Below are 25,929 nucleotides of genomic sequence, written 5' to 3'. Positions count from 1 at the left end.
TGTCCAGTAACTATAAAGTGTTACGATACATAATACACAACACATGAATAGTAACCGGAAAGGTACAGCCACTGCTTAAAAAACACTGAAACGAGAAATGAAAACAGTATAGTTTTTAATACAGATAAATATTCTGACCAATATAAATGTTTAAAGAAATTGCTTAAAATGAGTTTCCTGTTGCTTACGTCTTTCATCCACGACAATTTGGGCTCATATTTGTCTCTAAGGCAATTATACCACATCTCCTTAGTTTTACATTCACAGTAAAATATAAACTGGCCTCAAGCAATCAATGATTCTATATTCTTCATATAAAATCTTGCAAATATATGAAAGATTGTCAACAATAAGTTTTTGTTGTAACATCACAATACTTTTAAAGTAGATATGCATGTAGAATATAGTGTTAAAAATATATTGCTTTCCTCCCAATGTTCAAAATGACTACTCGTGATCATTGAGATGGGAGCCATCTCTGTGGGCCCCGCTGTGAATAATGTGCGGTAAAACATTTGTATCTTTATCATTGGACATGGGGTTGTCAACTGAAACCGAAGTTTATGACCTTGACATTTGACCTAGGAAGTTGTACATAAATTATGACACACCCTCTGGTGTTGGTTTATATACATGTCAAGTATATATATATAAACTTTGAAATCATAACGGTTCTCAAGATATAGAGCGGACATGATCTTCACCATAGGACATGGGGTTGTCAACTAAAACCAAAGTTTTTGAACTTAGCCTTTGACCTAGGAAGTTGTACATACATTATGACACACCCTCTGGTGTTGGTTAATACACATGCCAAGTATAAACTTTGAAATCATAACGGTTCTCAAGATTTTGAGCGGACACGATCTTTACCATAGGACATGGGGTTGTCAACTAAAACCAAAGTTTTTGACCTTGACCTTTGACCTAGGAAGTTGTACATACATTATGACACACCCTCTGGTGTTGGTTTATATACATGTCAAGTATATATATATAAACTTTGAAATCATAACGGTTCTCAAGATATAGAGCGGACATGATCTTAACCATAGGACATGGGGTTGTCAACTAAAACCAAAGTTTTTGACCTTGACCTTTGACCTAGGAAGTTGTACATACATTATGACACACCCTCTGGTGTTGGTTAATATACAAGTCAAGTATAAACTTTGAAATCATAACGGTTCTCAAGATATAGAGCGGACACGATCTTTACCATAGGAAATGGGGTTGTCAACAAAAACCAAAGTTTTTGACCTTAGCTTTTGACTTAGGAAGTTGTACATACATTATGATACACCCTCTGGTGTTGGTTAATACACATGCCAAGTATAAACTTTGAAATCATAACGGTTCTCAAGATTTTGAGCGGACACGATCTTTACCATAGGACATGGGGTTGTCAACTAAAACCAAAGTTTTTGACCTTGACCTTTGACCTAGGAAGTTGTACATACATTATGACACACCCTCTGGTGTTGGTTAATATACATGTCAAGTATAAACTTTGAAATCATAACGGTTCTCTAGATATAGAGCGGACACAATTTGTTAAGGACGGACAGACTGATCACTATAGGGCGTCTGCCATTCGGCGGGGCCCTAATGAAAAGATGACGCAAAGGCATACATATATATATATAGGACTAGCTTGACCCATAAAAACATGTAGCAAATTAATTTCTTCAAGTACAAAAATATATGTATTAGAGTAAGTTTTATTTTAAGTCGATAAATCTATATGTGCTCCTTTCTTAAACATTATTTACATAGTATTCATAGTGACATTCACCCTTTAATATTCATACATGACAATGCAGTAAGGGTTTTGCTCCTTGTTGAAGACCGTACGCGGTACCCTATAGTTGTTAACTTCAATGACATATTGTCTCAGGCTGGTGGAGAGTTGTCTCATTGGCAATCATACCACATCTTCTTATTATTATATATGCTGTAGCTCTGGTTCCTTAACTGATTTGGGTCCTTTTCAACATTTGTATTAGCTGTGGAGTCGCAGTCGCGGATCCAGGGGGGTGGGTGGAACCCCCCCTTTTTTTTTGACGATCAATGCATTTGAATGGGGACATATAGTTGGAACCCCCCTTTATCCTGGGTTGGGAACCCCCCTTTTAAAAATGGCTGGATCCACCCCTGAATCATGACACATATGATTCTTGTGATTTGATTCGACCCTCAGTTTTGATGATATGAACTATTAAATCAACCAACTTGCTAGATGAGCACAGTATTATCAGACTTTAAGGTAAGCCTCTATAGTAACTGGTGAAAATGAATGTTATGTCAGATAAATCCCCCCCCCCCCTCCCCCACAAAGAATTTCAAATACTTGTTCCCTTCAGACCCGTGCAATTAAGATGCGAACAACATATTCAACTTTCTGGTAAACTGGATAGACCTTATCACTATTTGTCTGTCATTTCTGGACATCACAAAGGTTCCCGTAAAATTTTGACTTCACCATTGTTCACAATACAAAATGTGTGACGCCACAAAAGAAAAGTGATTGTTGTATAACGTCAATACTTCAAGTGTAGCAGATTATCAGGTCAAGTGTTCTGATATTCAATTAGAGATATGGAATTTCTTTTGGTTTATATGGCTTTTTTTGGTGAGGCATTTTTTTCAGGGCGAATTCAGTCTTTGAAAAGCTTCTTGACTTTCTAGACCAAAAATCAATCTTAAATCAAATTTCTTATACTTTACATTGCCTGTATTAAAATTGTAACTCGTAAGGCCTCTTACCAGTGATGAAATTAACTGGTGTAGGCTAGGTTATATGGCTAGTGGTGAACAAATTAATTTACCTGACTGATTTTTATATTGGCCATGGCAGTAGGGCGTGTGGTTAATCGTAATTAGAGACATAGTCTTGGTGGGGTGTCATGTGCATCAGATTTTTGTCAAATCTATTTATTTCTCTGCGGAACAGCTTAAGGTTCATCATAACAAATGGACAAAAATGGCTGTATTTACACCTCAAAAACTACTCTGTGTACAGATTTACCTGTCCAGTTTGGTACGTTTTAAGGCCTGGCATCCACTAGATATATAAAAGTTAAATGCATTTTTTGTTTCAGAAAGATATAATCACTTTTGGATTTTGATGGGCATTTTTTTTCCTGTCTGCAGAAGGTGTAAAAATAAACAAACACCTGAATTGCTTTGATACTGTCCACTCAGTTAAACCCTCTATCTCACCTATAGTTGTGTAGATCTATTGTCCATGTCAATCAAGGACAATCAATGCAATACAATACAGTTTTTACCTGAGAGGGAGCATCTCAAAGTTTTATCCCAACTTAGTTTATTTTTACACCTTTTGCAGAAAGGAAAAAAAATGGCCATCAAAATCCAAAAAAGATTTTATCTTTCTGAAACACAAAATGCATTTAATTTTTATATATCTAGTGGATGCCAGGCATTAACACTTTTCCAACTGGACAGGTAAGTCTGTACTCAGAGTAGTTTTTGAGGTGGAAATACAGCCATTTTTGTCCATTTGTTATAGTGCGGAGCGAAATTTCCAAACACTGTCCAGAAACGGGTCAATTTCAGTACAAAATAACATTAACAGTATTTGTTATTCAATCTTGTAAAGCAGCATGTTACCTTGCTTAATTCAGTAATTGAAGATTTACTAAGGTATACATGTATAAAGCCAAGATGTTTATTTTTTCAAAAAATAACGTTATTTATATGACATCACATCACGTCATAATGGTGTTCACGTCACGTCCTAAGGAAGTTTCGCGCTTTTCAATTAGCTAACGCCAAGCACTTTGCTGTGTTTGGAAGAAAACGTTCAGTTTTTGCAACACAGCACTATATTTTACGAAATTTCCAAGTCAGTTTTACATATGTTCAGTGGGTTATTTCAAATCAAATCAAATATTTTATTGGATAAAGCACATATCATAAATATGATATTGCGTAATCCAACTGTACAGCATACATGACATATACAACATGACAAATAATGTAAATTAAACATCCTGCATAACAAGAGAAAATTAATGATATACTGTATATATATTACTACAAGTCTATTTTTGTAAAGTATACTTCCATAACATATGGTAGACCAAACGACACTAAACATTGTTATGAACTTTTTAGTGAATCCTGATTATAACCTATACAATAAATATTTCTTTTGTTTTTATTGTTTGAATTGCGTTTTCCATGCATGTACAAGCACCTGTATTTTCATAGCACTCTTATATTAAAATCTGAACTGAAAAAATAATATCATTATTGTTTAGGGACCAGCTGAACCACGCCTCCGGGTGCGGGATTTTCTCGCTGCGTTGAACATTGGGATCTACTCAAGCATGATCAGGTTTGCAAAGAAATATTTTCGGTCAAACCAATAATAGCTTATAAAAAGCATAAAAATATAGCCGATTTATTAACGTCGACAAAATTGAAATATTATAGGTGAATCCCTGATGATGGCGGGCTTACAATGCTTAAACCCATTCATAAATGTAATACATTTATCTTGAGTATATGATACAAAAACCGTCGAAACACTAAATTATGTAGAATTGGTGTAAGCTATTACAAGTCTAGTAATACTAGTATCTTTTTTATCATTATATTGTAATATAATAACAATTAAACACTATGTATATGGAATCTTCCGAATAAGATTTGTTTGCATTCGGGATTTAGATAGATGTTAGAATGCGTGGATGTTAGGTATCACTCATATACAAAGCAAAAACAATAGATTTATCCATACGAAAAAAAGAATCACTATCGATTTTAAAATCTGAACTTAAAAATTTGTCGGATTTAAAGAATGTATATATATAAACTTTCTGTCTAAAGCATGCACTTTAATGTGTTTATTGCCTGTCGTCCAATACCAAATTTGTTTGCGGCATTGTAATAGTGATGTTGGTTAATTGGTTGCAATAATGAAAACTTTTTTGTGTGTGCTTTTTTAAGAAAATTTAAATAGCATGTATAGTCAGGAGTGAAATCATGTATATAAAACTAAATAAACTGTAAAATGACTTAAAAAAGGTCTGATGTACAATTCTATAGCCTTTCAAGGCAACTTTTAGCATTTTTATGTCAGCATTTATAATTTATCTCGAGAGGTCAATACTTGATACGTTCGTTTAAAAAATGATATATTACTATATACAAGTGATCTCCTTCCAAATAATAACTTTAAACATGTTAAGAAAATCAAAACGTTAATAAATAATACTGACGAGTGAAAATTCATATGAAAAAAAATGTCTGTCCTCTGAAATATCTCCCCCCCCCCAGTTTGAAACACTGTAGTCGTCTTTTTCCCTTATCTTTGTAGACATGGTTGTACCGACGGTAGTGTCACCGCATGAAATATTTCTTGTGTTTATTATTTTTATTCATGTTTTTCTATGTTATACATGTATTCATATCATATTTCATATGTTATCTTCATTATCATATCACACCAACGCTTGACGAATGACAAATTCAAATCAAGCACACCTTTTTACCTGCATGCTTTCTAGTTAAAATCCCTTCTTACCTGTAATATCTTTTTTTATACTGCAACTAGTTGTGTTTATTTCCTAAATATAGAAACACAGCTTATTTTGTGCAATGTCAATTTCATCATGGATCACTTTTTCCACAATCAGGGGTTCATTTAGGGATGAAAATAAGTTTGAAATTTGTATTACAACTTAAAAAGCTATCAATGTATGAATTTAAGTTGCAGTATAAAAACAACATTAGGTCAAAGTCAGAAAAATATAAACTTTTTTGTATTCGGCACAAAACTGGAGAAGGGCTCGGTTAAACCTCGCCCTTCTCCAGTTTCTCAGCCTCATACAAAAAAGTTTATATTTTTCTGACATTGACCTAATATTGTATATATACCTGTATTCCTGTATTCAGGCGTTGGAACGTGTGGATGGGTTGCGCCATTAGCTATATATTTATAGGTTTGTCTTTTCTATTTCTTAGTTTTAAGGTTTGGTTCTAATATTTTCAATAATAATATTCTTTGAATACTTTTATTTAACAGGTTGGGAACAACCCCCCAAACGAGGGATATCCCTTAAATGATGGTCTGTCCCTTCGGCACAAAACTGGAGAAGGGCTCGGTTAAACCTCGTCCTTCTCCAGTTTCTCAGCCTCATACAAAAAAGTTTATATTTTTCTGACATTGACCTAATATTGTATATATACCTGTATTCCTGTATTCAGGCGTTGGAACGTGTGGATGGGTTGCGCCATTAGCTATATATTTATAGGTTTGTCTTTTCTATTTCTTAGTTTTAAGGTTTGGTTCTAATATTTTCAATAATAATATTCTTTGAATACTTTTATTTAACAGGTTGGGAACAACCCCCCAAACGAGGGATATCCCTTAAATGATGGTCTGTCCCTCGGACAAGGGGTTATTTTGCTGTTGTAGAAAGGAAAAAATAATAACTCAGCTTTTTTAACTGAAAAGGGTGAAAATTCATTATATTTGGAACAACTTTTCTAAAAGTGGGGTCTTCTTATTTTCAAAAATAAAGAAGATTGAAGTCCATGAATATTACAAAATTCATGGACATGTTTTGTCAAGATAATACCAGATAGACATATTGTTCTCTTGGTTAAGTTTCTGCAAATAATATAAACATGTGCCCTTTTGTAATTAGAAGTGGTTTTTGTAAAAATATATTTTATCACTTGAATTCTACCCTCATAAAGGGATAGTCATTACATTTAGGGGTTATCCCTCATTTGAGGGGTTGTTCCCAACCTGTTTAATAGTATATTATACTATTAGTAACTATCATTGTAAATATATTTACAGAATAAATATTAGAGGGCTCTTACGAATTTATATAGCTATATGGGAAAAATACCCGGTAACAGTAGGCAATAAACTCAGTTATAAAAAGTTTATAACGCACGCAAACTAAATCCAAAATAACACCATATGTGTTCATTTATATTTGTACATCAATGTTATATTGACATATCTTTAGACAATGTCTTTACATCTCCCGATTTTGTTAGTTTTTTCCCAACTTTGCGTTTTACACTAAATATATAAAACGTTAAGTTCGAAGCAACGTCATTATTAGCAGCATGATATGAGGAATAAACATTATACTAGTCTCAAATTAAAAATTTCTTTGGATAAATGTGAAGGAAGATTTGCAGTGTAAAAAATGTGATACGCTTATAGTTATAGTTCCATTATGGTGTATCATCGAGTCATGACAAGCCACACGTTATAAAATTATAGAGATAATAAGAATGAAATGTTCTTAAAAGGTTGAATATTGTCAGGATAAAATAAACTATAACACCAAATAGATTAAATTAGTTTTCAGCGACAAATATTTCAAAGCTACCATCTTCAAAATTGTATTAAACTTATCAGAAATGTGAGATACATTGGGGAACACTGGCCAACAAAATAGACCGGAAAAATAAAGAAAGCACACACTGTTGTGCCTGTCCCAAGTCAGGAGCCTGTAATTCAGTGGTTTTCGTTGGTACATGTCTGTCATATTTGTTTTTCATTAATTGTATTGTTATAAATTATGCCGTTAGTTTTCATGTTAGAATTGTTTCACATTTTTCATGTCGGGGCATTCTTTAGCTGACTATACGGTATGGGCTTTTCTCATTGTTTTGTCTGTTTTTCTGTGACTAACGGTTTTTGAATAACCGCATAGTATCTATCCATTTGTGCACATAAACTAAAGCTAACAATAGCTGAAACAAAACATAAAAAATATTCAGATTACAGAATGCTTTTTTATGCCAATTAAATACTACACGTCAGTAATAATTATTGTAGACTTATTTATTCATTTATATACCAACGCAGACTTTTTCGTTGTGTAATTCATTTGTTTGCAAAACTAGTAAGAAAAACACTGCAAGCACCAAGTTCAACACTTAGTATATGTCCCTACCAATCTAAGATAGTTTAGGACATTTGTTTGAAATATATAGTTGGATACAAAATTAAAACCAATTAGCAAATATATTTGCTTGTACAGCTCAATAATTATTTGTTTGTGTTGAACTTTTTCTGTATGATTCTGTGTTATCTTATCAATAAGAAGCATTTAAATGCCTCATTCTAAAAGGAAGCGCTATCTTGTCTTCACAACTCAATTACGACGTCAAATGACGACAAATAATATATGACGTAATGATGACGTTTTTTAAAATGAAGAAGAAAAATAACAAAAATAATAACCACATAATGATTCAAATATATGAAATGTATACAATAAATGAAGGAAGGGGTATTTTTTAGAAATATTAAATAAGGGAAAAAAATAAGCTATTTTTTACACAGAGGACATATATGTCCTTCCCGCAGTAAGCCAGGGGAAGACGCATATGTCCCTCCCGCAGTAAGAGGGTTAAGCCCGCATTGCATGATACATGTAGGATACATATTTTTAAAATATATGAAAAGGGAAATGGATGTCCCAGATGCTCACCGCTACTACAAAAGAATCGAAGTGCTATATGCACATATCATTGGCCAAATGAACGACATGTCCTAATCAGTTTTTTTAAAACTTCTCAGAAAAATATTGACGGAAATGAGGAATGAGTAGTGAAAAATAAATGAAAACGGAACGACTCTGATTCTAAAAACGGATGTTAGATATACTGCACATGTATATTTGGGTTAAGATGCATACGATGTTATATTTTTGTCCAGTTTCCCCATGTTAAAAAATTAAAATGAGAAGGCATTTACCTTACAGCTTCATTTTCCAGCGATGCTGGAATGTATAAATGATATAAAACAAGGTAAGCGTCTTGGACCTACTTTATCTCTTTATTAGGATACTTGCGGATATCTTCTCAAAGTTCAACAGGAATATTAGAAAAGAACCCGGATAGAACCAAGAACTTGGGTTTCTATAACCAAACAACCCGGATGTTGAACCAGTTACCATGTCCTAATTTGGTGTAGATAAAACTTCTAGAAAATATAGACTGAAATAAGGGATGAGTGGTAAAAAATAAATGAAACTGACAGTTTCTTTCCGACTGATTTAAAAAGAAAAGGATGGGCGATATACTGTATATCTAGGTTTATGGAAATATCATAAGATTCTATATTTTTGTCTAGTTTTCAATGTCAAAATAATTTAAATACAAAGATATTTACCTCAAAGCTTCATTTTCCGGCGATGCTGAAATGTTTAATGTTATAAAACTAACACCTCGTTCATATAAGATGCGAATACATGAAAGCTGAACTGATAATCTGTCCTGCTTGAACTATTGATGTCATGCAACAATCATTTTTCAATTGTGGCATCAGATATTTTGTATTGTGACATCAAACTTTTACAGGAGCCTGGGTGATGACCAGTAATAGAAGTGGGACATTTAAAGACGTATCGTATCCGTATTGATACGTTGACGTATCTGAACGTATCTATGGGTTATTGTTTAAATGATCATTTACGTGTTTAAATAGTACATGTATATGTGTTTTTTCTATGTTAGATATCTTTCGGTCATTAATACACTCTTTTTATGACATGATAGTTTTTAATTTATGAATAATCGTATATATCTAAACAAAAGATATTTAAACCGTCATCATTTTCAGGCGTGAATTTTAATAATAATGCAAATGTAGTTAATGATCGAGTCAAAATCGTGGTAGAGATTTCGAGAATAGGGAAAAGCGGGGAAATATAAGGAAAGGGTGATGCAGATTTTTTCGGTCTCTTTCAGTTTAAATATTTGGGGGAAAAAAGTATTGCCTGCCAATTTACAAATTTATTATTATTGGTATAAGTAATAAATCCGACACAATCCTCATTTACAAGCAATAAAGTATGTGTATAAATATTGTTCACGTACGGTTTATAACCGCTTCTGTAGGCCTGTGTAGTACGAAATGTACAAGATGAAATAATAGCAAAACAGCGAAGATAACGAATAAAAGAGATCTGTCATTTCGTACATATACCAATAGGAAATTGATTCAAAGAAATATTATCTATGTTTTATTGTATTTTATAGAAAACAGTGATTTTGTAGCAAATAAAGCAAAGATTTTTGCAGAAAACCTACAGACTTCAATACAGAGATTTTCGTTATAAAATTATAAACGTAGATTACTTACTTGTTTGTCCATGATGTGCTAGCGTTTATTTTTAACAAAAAATCATAAACAACCTTTATATTCCAAAACTCATCGTGCTGAGTCACTAAAGTCGAGCGCACCCTACAGGAGGTGTACTTGAATTGGTCCATATTTTTATTTGTTTTAACCAATATCTTTATTGATAAACTTGTTTAAAGAAAACCATTGCTAGCACGACATGTAATAATCCTCTATATAACACGCACCGAATTGTCAAATATAAGAGCCTGAGGACAAGGTGAAAGGCTGTGGATTTCTATAAAATGTCCATATGTTTAGCATTGAAACAACAAAAGGGTACACAATCCTTAACTTTATTTATTTTGTAATTGAACTTCACGCCTGGGTAGTTCTAATGATTCAAATATCGAGTGCTAAAATATATACAAGTATACAGATTGACACGAAAATCACGTGATTGTTAAATGTGTGTAAATGTTAGCTTCTGGTGTCGTCCATGTAAAGTTTTTATAATTGTATTATAGGTACTGTAAATACATATCGTAGATACATCACTTTAAGGGCAATAAATGTGATTAAGACAGAATTTTGACATACAAGAAGCAAGTATGTAAACATAATACATGCAGATACGTCAACGTATCAGATACGGATACGATACGTCTTTAAATGTCCCACTTCTAATGGCAGACAAATAAAAATAAGGTGTATAGGAAAACATGACCTAACACCTCGTTCATATAAGATGCAATTACATGGAAGCTGAATGAATGAATGTGTTCAATATGAAAATAATAGTTAAAATGTCAAAATCACAAAACAGCCATTGGACTTGAGTATGACTTTTGAGCAAATTTGGAGGGAAATGGGGAGTAGAGGGGGTCAAATAGTGTTCAAGGGAAGCAAATGCTCTTTATATTTTGCGTGTTTCAAAAATTGAGGAAAAATTATAGGGAAGTTGGGTCATCTTTTCAGACTTAAGTGAAATAATGTACTTACCTTCTTATTCTATCCGGGATATATAAAAAAATCACAACTCAGAACAGGAACAATAACACTATGTCTATTTTAATTTGACTACTGATCTGCAAACCTACAAACAGACACAAAAATACCATAAAATAGTGAAATATAAGATTGATTGCACTTTGTATGGATAATTCCCACACGTGTTACATGGGAAGCCGGTTTGTTTACAAATAATAATGTCACGTGATCGCGCACTGACGTCACAATTTTGCATCGCCCTTACAACACACTACACAATTCACACATACATAACCCATTTATCATGCAAAGTGAATGTGATTGGTTGTCAAATAATACATAAATATCGCATGTACAGTTAATTTAGAATATAGCAAAGTACTCTCGACCAATGAAATTGTAGAATTGGATGCCTCTTAATTGTGAAGAATGAATGTAAATCTCGTTCTTAGTAAGGGATTATCCTATTATTTGGGTCTATTTACAGTTCAAAACAAAGAGTTTCTATAAATGAGTTACAACTGCCCCGAAGCACATTTATCAGATTGAAAGGATTTATCACAGAGTGATTGAAACTGACTAAAAGTTGAATTGTGAAACAAACAAAAATCTCAAAATAAGTTGAAGTTTACTGGTGCAGTAAAATTGGTACCGTGAATTTTATTATGAAAATATTTATAACTTCAAATTACTATAAAATTAAACATTACCAAAGCAATGCAAAAAAAAAAGGAAAAAAAATCTTTCAGATAAAAAATAACCTAAATCTTTAGCTTTCCAAAATTTTGATTACTTGATCAGTGGTTGGGGAGAATAGTTATTTCCAATACAATTATTCCGATAAAAAACAGGAATTAAATTTTAAACATATTAAAAACTTTTAAGGGCATTATTTTTTAGCATTTCCCTGACATAATGAAACAGTATTTGATGTGAAAAGCCGGACCAAATTATTGGCTGTGAAATAAAATTTAGTTGTAACTCTAATATATTAGTTGATTTAAACTGTAAAGGTATAAAACCACTAATTCATAGCCCCATTGCTTTCTATGTTAAATTCTGCAATTTCAAGCATAAATGGCTACTTTATCTTAATTTCAAATAAAGTGGCAGTTATTTCATGTCTAAACTGTACCTTATGCTGACTTGTGCTGAAAAAATCAACATACCTTTAATTGCATATTAGAGCGTACTGGTTCCCGGAAGTTTGATAGTACAAAAACAGGAACTTCTGATCTGAACAACAGGCCAAATGAGCCCTCCTATTAAAATTTCCTATACTTCTTTATTATTCAAATAAAACTTTCAACAAGGGTTCTACAGTGACCCCAAGTCCCCAACCTTTCATTTGATACTAAAACTACCCAAATATTTCCACTATTGACAAAGATGCAGCTATGCGTAGGAACTATTTTGCTTAAAATATGTACTACGTTCTTGTATGTTCTTTCCGACCGGGCCTGAATTAGTGGTTCTATACCTATAACAGCACTAAGTTTGTTATATTGACTTCTGCTTGACTTTATTTCCTTCTATGATCTATTTTTAGCATATAAAAACACATAAAGCTTTTGTCAAAACACTATATCACTGAATTCAAGCTCAAATTGGACAAGTATTAACATATGTGTTAAACAAAGAAAACTACATATGGATACTAATAGTGACAGATATGACACTTTTTCAATTTTTACCAGTTCTGATTTGTTAATATCTACTCAAATAACAGTGTTCTTACCTATATGTCTTATTTTTATCAGAGATTCTTCCTTGAATATAAATACAGTGGTCCAAACATAAAATATAATTGATAATTTTGTCCCCCCTTTTTTCTACATGTTGGAAAAGGAGAGTGATTTGGTAAAAAAAAACCATACTTTTATGTATAAACATGGATCAACAAGAGCAATTTATGTATCTCCATGCTAGACAACTTGCTAAAATGGTCATAAAATGCATTTCAAGTGAGATTTTGGAATTCCTATATAAGTATACACCAATAATCCTTGAAATAAATAATTCACCAAGAAACACAATAAAACATGAACACTCACTAGATAATATGACCAAAAACAATATTTATACTATAAACTAGTCATAATATACAAGTTTCATTGGTTTCAGTGTTAGATAATCCAAAAATTTAAATTTTAGGTAAAATCTTAACTGTGTGCATGCTAAATGACCAAAAAAGGCTAAAATACCTTCTTGTAGTAATTTGAGGGCTGTAATTTGACACTAAAATAATTGTTACATAAAAAAAAATAATGTAACATGATTTCTGACAACAAATGTGACCAATTTTCACTGTAAAGGGTATGATTTCTAAAAATAGAATTTCACATGCCTGTCAGTAATAGGTATAAAACCACTAATTCATAGCCCCATTGCTTTCTATGTTAAATTCTGCAATTTCAAGCATAAATGGCTACTTTATCTTAATTTCAAATAAAGTGGCAGTTATTTCATGTCTAAACTGTACCTTATGCTGACTTGTGCTGAAAAAATCAACATACCTTTAATTGCATATTAGAGCGTACTGGTTCCCGGAAGTTTGATAGTACAAAAACAGGAACTTCTGATCTGAACAACAGGCCAAATGAGCCCTCCTATTAAAATTTCCTATACTTCTTTATTATTCAAATAAAACTTTCAACAAGGGTTCTACAGTGACCCCAAGTCCCCAACCTTTCATTTGATACTAAAACTACCCAAATATTTCCACTATTGACAAAGATGCAGCTATGCGTAGGAACTATTTTGCTTAAAATATGTACTACGTTCTTGTATGTTCTTTCCGACCGGGCCTGAATTAGTGGTTCTATACCTATAACAGCACTAAGTTTGTTATATTGACTTCTGCTTGACTTTATTTCCTTCTATGATCTATTTTTAGCATATAAAAACACATAAAGCTTTTGTCAAAACACTATATCACTGAATTCAAGCTCAAATTGGACAAGTATTAACATATGTGTTAAACAAAGAAAACTACATATGGATACTAATAGTGACAGATATGACACTTTTTCAATTTTTACCAGTTCTGATTTGTTAATATCTACTCAAATAACAGTGTTCTTACCTATATGTCTTATTTTTATCAGAGATTCTTCCTTGAATATAAATACAGTGGTCCAAACATAAAATATAATTGATAATTTTGTCCCCCCTTTTTTCTACATGTTGGAAAAGGAGAGTGATTTGGTAAAAAAAACCATACTTTTATGTATAAACATGGATCAACAAGAGCAATTTATGTATCTCCATGCTAGACAACTTGCTAAAATGGTCATAAAATGCATTTCAAGTGAGATTTTGGAATTCCTATATAAGTATACACCAATAATCCTTGAAATAAATAATTCACCAAGAAACACAATAAAACATGAACACTCACTAGATAATATGACCAAAAACAATATTTATACTATAAACTAGTCATAATATACAAGTTTCATTGGTTTCAGTGTTAGATAATCCAAAAATTTAAATTTTAGGTAAAATCTTAACTGTGTGCATGCTAAATGACCAAAAAAGGCTAAAATACCTTCTTGTAGTAATTTGAGGGCTGTAATTTGACACTAAAATAATTGTTACATAAAAAAAAATAATGTAACATGATTTCTGACAACAAATGTGACCAATTTTCACTGTAAAGGGTATGATTTCTAAAAATAGAATTTCACATGCCTGTCAGTAATAGGTATAAAACCACTAATTCATAGCCCCATTGCTTTCTATGTTAAATTCTGCAATTTCAAGCATAAATGGCTACTTTATCTTAATTTCAAATAAAGTGGCAGTTATTTCATGTCTAAACTGTACCTTATGCTGACTTGTGCTGAAAAAATCAACATACCTTTAATTGCATATTAGAGCGTACTGGTTCCTGGAAGTTTGATAGTACAAAAACAGGAACTTCTGATCTGAACAACAGGCCAAATGAGCCCTCCTATTAAAATTTCCTATACTTCTTTATTATTCAAATAAAACTTTCAACAAGGGTTCTACAGTGACCCCAAGTCCCCAACCTTTCATTTGATACTAAAACTACCCAAATATTTCCACTATTGACAAAGATGCAGCTATGCGTAGGAACTATTTTGCTTAAAATATGTACTACGTTCTTGTATGTTCTTTCCGACCGGGCCTGAATTAGTGGTTCTATACCTAAATAAAACAGGATAATTCCTCACTAAAATATTACATGATTTACATTCATACTCACAATCAGGAAACATACAATTCATACATTTTCTTTCTACTGTTCTATAACGCATTTTTTAAAAAAATATTTCCCAAATGATAAGAAAGTCCTCACATCACTAAAACTTATCCATAAATGACATGTCGAAACAGGAAGTCATGCATCAATTATAAACATTGCACTGACAACGAAACTAATTCTCAGTGAATAGATCATTTGAGCCTTGAGCACTTTACAATATTCTAAGTTTGTAAGAGAATGAAAATCCCTTACTTCATGATAAGTACTCGCTAACGCTCGTACTTATTCATGAAGAAAGGGATTATCATTCTCTTACATATACGAAGAAATTAGTTCATCAAATAGATAAGATTTTCACTCACGACACAAATCGACTGGGTTAACATTTCTGTCATCGGGGATAATTGATAAATGGGATTAAACTGACCGTCAAGAAGGTCTAGAGAACCACCCCTGGAGAACCTTAACATTAATAAGTAATACTTACCAAAATTACTCTATATTATTAAACGCTATTTAAATGAAATGTCAGACAGGTTACGATAGAATACTGATGCAGGCAGTGATGCAGGTTATTTTAGCGCGAAAAAATATTCTTACTCCTATTGCATGACGTAATAAAATTTGTATAGAATCAAATTTAACTAAAGTTCAGCGTGCACAAAAGTGAATATGCAGAAGCATGACAATATATTAATGATAAAATGTGTATATATTTCTGTAAAAAAATTTGCCAGTATACTTCACTAAGAATTACATTTGAGCGCAAGGAGATCTCTATTTGTCAATTGGTTTATTAACCCTGGTTGAACCCGGGGTCGAAGTTCAACATGTTAACATAATAACGGAAATTTACCTAATTGCATTCGGAATTCTCATGACTTTTTATACCTTCAACGTATTTTGCATTCAGAATTCTCATGACTTTTTATACCTCAACGTATTTTCCAAATCATTTATTTATTTAGTATATATTAACGGAAATTTACCTAATTGCATTCGGAATTCTCATGACTTTTTAAACCTTCAACGTATTTTGTATTCAGAATTCTCATGACTTTTTATACCTTCAACGTATTTTCCAAATCATTTATTTATTTAGTATATTTATATATAATTAACATCCTATGTAAATACTCACAAATTCATGACATTGTGTTAAATCCAAATAATAATATCTTTATTATCTGATACGGTGCTTCTGTCTGGGATTTGCTTTTTGTCCGATAATTTTGCTTTTTGTCCGACACTTTTACTTTTTGTCCGTTGCTTTCGGTCCGTTTTGCTTTTTGTTAGATAATTTATCTTTTCGTCAAACACTTTTGCTTTTTGTCCGTTGCTTTCGGTCCGTTTTGCTTTTTGTCCGATAATTTATCTTTTCGTCAAACTTTTTTGCTTTTTGTCCTTTGCTTTCGGTCCGTTTTGCATTTTTGTCCTTTGCTTTAATTCCGTTTTGCTTTTTGTCCGATATTTTTGCTTTTTGTCCGTTGTTTTTGTCCGATTTGCTGTTTGTCCGATGATTCTGCTGTATGTCCATTTTGAAATGTGCATATTTTTTATAGGTTCCATTTGAACTTCGAAACTCAATGACATTTTAGAAATTAAATACAGACCTGATCTCTTTCTATAAATGAGTGGTACATGGAGTATCTGTGTTTTATACTAGTCTGATCAATATGTTCTGAATTTACCGCTGGTAAAGCCAAGCATGCTTTAATTTACCGTACGCTTCGGTTAAAAATAATTCATTAGAAATATTTAGACGATCGTTATTATGAGCATTGCAATTCCTCTATCTTTAAATTTTAAAGAAGTTTCTCCTGAGAAGAAAGCCACAGAATGCAAAACATAGGGATGCAAATACGTTGCGGAAAGCTAGACATAGGGGTTGCTTTTCCGGCGACAACGACGTCGACGACGGCGTCAACAATTGTTAAGTTTTCTGCTTAAGTTAGTTTGATAGGAACTAATTGTGATATATCATTGATATTTGATATAAAACTGCATTACTATCATTACATATCAGTTTGACGACTATATTGAGGCCCTACCCCCTAGGTCATTGTTCGGTGACTGAATTAATTAGCAATTTTCAATGTAAAGTTTTCTGCTTAAGTCAGTTTGATAAGAACGACTTGTGATAGATCAAGGATATTTTGTATAAATTTGCATTACTCTCAGTACATATTAGTTTGGCGACTATTTTGAGGCCCTGTCCCCTAGGTCATGGTCCGGTGACTGAATACATTAGCAATTTTCAATATTAAGTTTTCTGCTTAAGTTTTAGTGATAGGAACTACTTACAATAGACAAGGATATTTTCTATAAAGTTACATTACTGTCTGTACATCTCAGTTTGTCTACCATTTGCAGGCCTTGTCCACTAGATCATGGTCCCGCAACTGAATTAATAAACACTTGTGGTCATATTCAAATCAATGTTTTAAAAGAAAAATACATACCAAAATATTATACTTATAATACAAAAAAAAAATACAAATAAAATAAAAATAAAAATAAAAATAAAAGGAATTTTTTCATTGTGTAATAAACAGTTGTAAGAAAATATCTATATTTTTAAAGAAATTAATAGCACTTTTGCGAAATGTAATATGAGAATTTCGTTATCGTTTGTGGTTATGTTTTTTGGTTTATTTGTTTTATGGTCTGATTTGTCTTTGTTATTATTTATATATCTGTCTTCTCATCATCAATATGTAATAATATGTTTGTATAATATATGTGTCCTCTTGTACACACATGTGTCTGAGGTTAATAAAGCATTTGAATCTTGAATCTTGTAAAGATATTATTTATCAAAAAAAGATTTTGTCCGGAAACCGAAATGTTGACGTGCTTGGAAGCTCGTACAGAATTCGCAATATCATAAACCGATTGTGACTGCATCGCACAAAAATAAAACATGATGGTAATTACATAAAAAGAAAAATACAACTTTCAATGAGGGTCGTCAAGATACCGATATAATGTAAAAAATAAGAATGCACGCGTTACGTTGTCGTGGTAAGAGTCTCCTCAAAGTATTGGAAAACAGGATTACATATAAAGTCTTTATGTTCAGTACTTTTTTGGAGAAAACCGTAACGACAACTTTTAAGTTTATTCAACATATTGAAAAATTCAAAGTATTGGCAAACAGGGAGTAGGTGTATGACAAATCTGTCAAAGTGATCACACGTTACAACTCTTCACTGTCCATCTGCTGATGAAATATTGAATCATTATATTCATTAGTATTGGCGAAATCTGTGACAAAACTTTTAAGTTCACGCAACATCTAAAAATAACAAACTTAAACGTCTACAAAAAAAAACCCATTAGTGACGCTCGAATCAAACTTGAAAGTTAAAAGGCCAAATAAAGAAATAATCAGTACAATTTAATATATTTTATGCTTTTATACTACTTAAAAGAATTGTATTATTGATGGTCAGGGCCAATTTTCAAATGTCCAATAAAGCATTAAAAGAATTCTATGAAAATATTTGGGGAAAGGGTACACTATAGATTTTGGCAAGACTTCCATTTGAACCCCCTTACCTGTGTATTTTGCAGTTGAAGACTAAAAACCACAGATTATATTAAAACAACTTGAATTTTTTTTTATCTTTTGCATTTTCACGATCTAAAAGTCTGTCGTCAATGGTTTAGGTAGAAAGATTTAGGGCCATTACCCCTGAATTTTATTCACACAAGGGCCAAGTCTTTCATTCCCTAATTAAGATCACAGCTCATTAACCTCACAATAAGACAAAGGTACACGAACCTCATAATAGCAGAAAAATACATAAACCTCATAATCTGACAAAAATACATGAACCTCATTACCTGACAAAAATGCATGAACCTCAACACAAGACAAAAATGCATGAACCTCATAATCAGACAAAAATACATAAACCTGAATATAAGGCACTAATACATGAACTCAAAGTACATGAACATCATTATATAATTGGGATGCGTTAACTATTTCATTCAGAAGATCAATGAATTAATTACATGGAATAACTTTATCTTTCAAAACTAACACCAGTTCGTCATAACTTAAAATATCTATTGTAAACATTATGAAACTACAAAAATTAACAGTTTCAGTTTCAACTTGGACTATATTATTATATAATATGATAGTGTAATAGTCACAGGTTTCAACCACCTAAAACTTTCAAATATGTATAATTATTTAGATGCAGATTACCATCAAACTTGAATCAAATGGGGAAAAAAAAACATATGTGTTATTTATACAAAATAAAACCTGTGTGTTATTTATACAAAATAAAACCTGTGTGTTATTCATACCAAATAAAACCTGTGTGTTATTTATACCAAATAAAAACTTGTGTGTGTTATTCATACGAATAAAACCTTGTGTTATTTAAACCAAATAGACATGGGTGTTATTTTATATACCAAATAAAACATGTGAGTTATTTATACCAAATAAAACATGAATGTTATTTATACTACAAAATAAAACATGGGTGTTATACATACCAAATAAGTAAGTAACTTACCCTTTCTGTCGTTACTCTTTTCATCGCTGTATTGTAAGTGTATATTCATTTCGCCTTTTATTGTTTATACATACATACATGTATTTGTTCCTACAAGGAATAGAAAATTGTTCATCCGTAGAAATGGTCATTTTACTCTTTATTTATTAGAATAAAGCAAAGCGCTCTCGATCAGTGAAATGTAGGATTTGGTGTTTTTCAATTGTGAAGAATGCATGTAAATCATGTTCTTAGTAAGGGATTATCCTATTATTGAGTTTTTATAAATGATTTACAACTGCCCCGAAGCACATTTATCAGATTGGAATGATTTATCACACAGTGATTGAAACTGACTAAAAAGTTTAAATGTGCAACAAACAAAAAATCAAAATAAGTTGAAGTTTACTGGTTCAGTATAACTGGTACCGTTAATGTTAAGTTATGAAAATATAAATAACTTCAAATTACTAACAAATTAAACAATATCAAATTGTTTAAGCAATGCAAAAAAACAAAAAAAGAAAAAAAGTTTTAAAATCAAATATAACCTAAATCTTAAGCTTTCCAAAACTCTGATTACTGGATCAGCGGTTGGGAAGAATAATTATTTCCAATATTCCGATAACATAAAAAAAACCAGGAATTTAAGTTTTGAATATATTTTTTAAAACTTTTAAAGGCATTTTATTTGAACATTTCCCTGACATAATGAAGTAGTATTTGATGTAAAGAGCCGGACCAAAATACTGTCTGTGAAATAAAATTTAGTTGTTACTCAAATGTATTTATTGATTTAAACTGTAAATAAAAAAAAAGATAATTTCTCACTAAGATATTACATGATTAACATTCGTACTCACAATCAGGAAACATATACAAAAATTATTCCTACCATTCCATTGTACTGTTGTGTCACCCAATGTCTAAAACGCATTTTTTTTAAATTTCCAAAATTATAAGAAAGTCACTTAAACTAATCCATAAATGAAATGCCGAAAAAGGAAGTCATGCATCAATTATAAACATTGCACTGACAATGAAACCAATTCTTGAATACAACCAATCAAGAGATCATTTGAGCCTTGATCACTTTACAATGTTCTAAGTTTGTAAGAGAATGCTAATCCCTTACTTCATGATAAGTACTCGCTCACGCTCGTACTTAATCATGAGGAAAAGGGATTACATCCGAGCTCCTTTGTTCTACCAGGGGTGATCTGAGCCGGATCACCCCTGCCAGATCACCCTAGCTTGAGTTTCTTTGTTCTGCATGCTTTCCTTTGTTCTGTAACATTTTGGTCATTTAAAATGGATTGCTTTTGTTAAATTTATTCATAATGAATCTTGACTTAGTTGTATATGGAATGATCAAATGCATATGGATAAAATTGTTCTCAAGTCTATTCTAAAACAGAATTTGACTGATCAATTTATTCAAAACTGGTTTTCAAAAATAAATAGTTCATCTAGGGGAGAATTTTATTGACTTTTAAACAATAATTTAAGCTTGAACCGTATCTACTAAGATTAGCTGTATCCGATAGAATTTATATGTGTACACTGAGATGTTCAAATTTAAAATTTCCCGTAGAGACAGGAAGATGGGCAAAGATCCCTAAACAAAATAGAATATGTCATTCATGTAATAATAACATCGGTTATAAATATCATTAAATGTTTACTTGTACATATCCACAAATCATGGATCTGCACAAACAATATATTCCAGGTTATTATTATACAAAAACATCAGAGATCAAGATGATCAGAATGTTGTCAAATTGCAATGTAATGTTATATCGTAATATTCGCAGATATATCATAAACATAATCAAGTATTTTAATTATCCTTTTATTAACATCCTATGTAAATACTCACAAATTCATGACATTGTGTTAAATCCAAATAATAATATCTTTATTATCTGATACGGTGCTTCTGTCCGGGATGTGCTTTTTGTCCGATAATTTTGCTTTTTGTCCGACACTTTTACTTTTTGTCCGTTGCTTTCGGTCCGTTTTGCTTTTTGTTAGATAATTTATCTTTTCGTCAAACACTTTTGCTTTTTGTCCGTTGCTTTCGGTCCGTTTTGCTTTTTGTCCGATAATTTATCTTTTCGTCAAACTTTTTTGCTTTTTGTCCTTTGCTTTCGGTCCGTTTTGCATTTTTGTCCTTTGCTTTAATTCCGTTTTGCTTTTTGTCCGAAATTTTTGCTTTTTGTCCGTTGTTTTTGTCCGATTTGCTGTTTGTCCGATGATTCTGCTGTATGTCCATTTTGAAATGTGCATATTTTTTTATAGGTTCCATTTGAACTTCGAAACTCAATGACATTTTAGAAATTAAATACAGACCTGATCTCTTTCTATAAATGAGTGGTACATGGAGTATCTGTGTTTTATACTAGTCTGATCAATATGTTCTGAATTTACCGCTGGTAAAGCCAAGCATGCTTTAATTAACCGTACGCTTCGGTTAAAAATAATTCATTAGAAATATTTAGACGATCGTTATTATGAGCATTGCAATTCCTCTATCTTTAAATTTTAAAGAAGTTTCTCCTGAGAAGAAAGCCACAGAATGCAAAACATAGGGATGCAAATACGTTGCGGAAAGCTAGACATAGGGGTTGCTTTTCCGGCGACAACGACGTCGACGACGGCGTCAACAATTGTTAAGTTTTCTGCTTAAGTTAGTTTGATAGGAACTAATTGTGACATATCATTGATATTTGATATAAAGTTGCATTACTATCATTACATATCAGTTTGACGACTATATTGAGGCCCTGTCCCCTAGGTCATGGTCCGGTGACTGAATACATTAGCAATTTTCAATATATAGTTTTCTGCTTAAGTTATATTGATAGGAACTACTTACAATAGACAAGGATATTTTCTATAAAGTTACATTACTGTCTGTACATCTCAGTTTGTCGACCATTTGCAGGCCTTGTCCACTAGATCATGGTCCAGCAACTGAATTAATAAACACTTGTGGTCATATTCAAATCAAGGTTTTAAAAGAAAAATACATACCAAAATATTATACTTATAATACAAAAAAAATACAAATAAAATAAAAATAAAAATAAAAGGAATTTTTTCATTGTGTAATAAACAGTTGTAAGAAAATATCTATATTTTTAAAGAAATTAATAGCACTTTTGCGAAATTTAATATGAGAATTTCGTTATCGTTTGTGGTTGTGTTTTTTGGTTTATTTGTTTTATGGTCTGATTTGTCTTTGTTATTATTTATATATCTGTCTTCTCGTCATCAATATGTAATAATATGTTTGTATAATATATGTGTCCTCTTGTACACACATGTGTCTGAGGTTAATAAAGGCTTTGAATCGTACTTTTTTGGGGAAAACCGTAACGACAACTTTTAAGTTTATTCAACATATTGAAAAATTCAAAGTATTGGCAAACAGGGAGTAGGTGTATGACAAATCTGTCAAAGTGATCACACGTTACAACGCTTCACTGTCCATCTGCTGATGAAATATTGAATCATTATATTCAGTAGTATTGGCGAAATCTGTGGCAAAACTTTCAAGTTCACGCAACATTTAAAAAAAAAAACTTTAACCTCTACAAAAAAAAACCCATTAGTGACGCTCGAATCAAACTTGAAAGTTAAAAGGCCAAATAAAGAAATAATCAGTACAATTTAATATATTTTATGCGTTTATACTACTTAAAAGAATTGTGTAATTGATGGTCAGGGCCAATTTTCAAATGTCCAATAAAGCATTAAAAGAATTCTATGAAAATATTTGGGGAAAGGGTACACTATAGATTTTGGCAAGACTTCCATTTGAACCCCCTTACCTGTGTATTTTGCAGTTGAAGACTAAAAACCACAGATTATATTAAAACAACTTGAATTTTTTTTTATCTTTTGCATTTTCACGATCTAAAAGTCTGTCGTCAAGGGTTTAAGTAGAAAGATTTAGGGCCATTACCCCATAATTTTTTTCACACAAGGGCCAAGTCTTTCATTCCCTAATTAAAATCACAGCTCATTAACCTCACAATAAGACAAAGGTACACGAACCTCATAATAGCAGAAAAATACATAAACCTCATAATCTGACAAAAATACATGAACCTCATAACCTGACAAAAATGCATGAACCTCAACACAAGACAAAAATGCATGAACCTCATAATCAGACAAAAATACATAAACCTGAATATAAGGCACTAATACATGAACTCAAAGTACATGAACGTCATTATATAATTGGGATGCGTTAACTATTTCATTCAGACGATCAATGAATTAATTACATGGAATAACTTTATCTTTCAAAACTAACACCAGTTCGTCATAACTTAAAATATCTATTGTAAACATTATGAAACTACAAAAATTAACAGTTTAAGTTTCAACTTGGGACCATATTAATATATAATATGATAGTGTAATAGTCCCAGGTTTCAACCACTTAAAAACTTTCAAATATGTATAATTATTTTTGATGCAGATTACCATCAAACTTGAATGAAATGGGAAAAAAAAAGATATGTGTTATTTATACAAAATAAAACCTGTGTTATTTATACAAAATAAAACCTGTGTGTTATTCATACCAAATAAAACCTGTGTGTTATTCATACCGAATAAAACGGAAAATTTATAAACACAGAAGAAGAAGTATACTAAACAACAAAATTATTTTCATTTACCTGTGTATAATATGACGCAGGTTTCTTCAAAAGTGATGATTTTCTATAAATTGTTTGAAATTTCACAGTGATATCATACTTTAACTTTGTTTAAACCTGTTTATTTATTTTTGACTTTATTATTTATCCCTTGTATTTTTTTATTAACTGTGTATTTGCATTCAGGTGTCACAGGTCAAATTTATTCGTTCATTATGTGTTAATTTACGTTTTTTGATTGAGTTAAGCCTTCCAATTGATATTTTATAGTGTGTTTTTCTATGTTGTGATGTTATACTATTGTTTCAGAAAAGGGAGAAGGTTTGGTACCATTAAAAAGTTTAATCTCGCTGCAAATGTTTGCACCTGTCCTAAGTCAGGAATCTGATTACAGTAGTTGTCATCTGTTTATGTAGTTCATACGTGTTTCTCGTTTCTCGTTTTTATATAGATTAGACCGTTGGTTTTTCCGTTTGAATGGTTTTACACTGGTAATTTTTTTGGGCCCTTTATAGCTTGCTGTTCGGTGTGAGCCAATGCTCCGTGTTGAAGGCCGTACATTGACCTATAATGGTTTACTTTTATAATTTGTAACTTGGATGGAGAGTTGTCTCATTGGCACTCATACCACATCTTCCTATATCTATATAATTATTTTTGATGCAGATTACCATCAAACTTGAATGAAATGGGGAAAAAAAACAAATGTGTTATTTTATACAAAATAAAACCTGGGTGTTATTTATACAAAATAAAACCTGTGTGTTATTCATACCAAATAAAACCTGTGTGTTATTCATACCAAATAAAACCTGGGTGTTATTTATACCAAATAAAAACTTGTGTGTTATTTATACGAATAAAACCTTGTGTTATTTAAACCAAATAAACATGGGTGTTATTTTATATACCAAATAAAACATGTGTGTTATTTATACCAAATAAAACATGAATGTTATTTATACTACAAAATAAAACATGGGTGTTATACATACCAAATAAATAAGTAACTTACCCTTTCTGTCGTTACTCTTTTCATCACTGTATTGTAAGTGTATATTCATTTCGCCTTTTATTGTTTATACATACATACATGTATTTGTTCCTACAAGGAATAGAAAATTGTTCATCCGTAGAAATGGTCATTTTACTCTTTATTTATTAGAATAAAGCAAAGCGCTCTCGATCAGTGAAATTGTAGGATTTGGTGTTTTTCAATTGTGAAGAATGCATGTAAATCATATTCTTAGTAAGGGATTATCCTATTATTGAGTTTTTATAAATGATTTACAACTGCCCCGAAGCACATTTATCAGATTGGAATGATTTATCACACAGTGATTGAAACTGACTAAAAAGTTTAAATGTGCAACAAACAAA

Source organism: Mytilus californianus, unplaced genomic scaffold (genome assembly GCF_021869535.1).
Source record: "Mytilus californianus isolate M0D057914Y unplaced genomic scaffold, xbMytCali1.0.p SCAF_1, whole genome shotgun sequence".
Taxonomy (NCBI): domain Eukaryota; kingdom Metazoa; phylum Mollusca; class Bivalvia; order Mytilida; family Mytilidae; genus Mytilus; species Mytilus californianus.
This window is presented reverse-complemented; position numbering follows the sequence as displayed.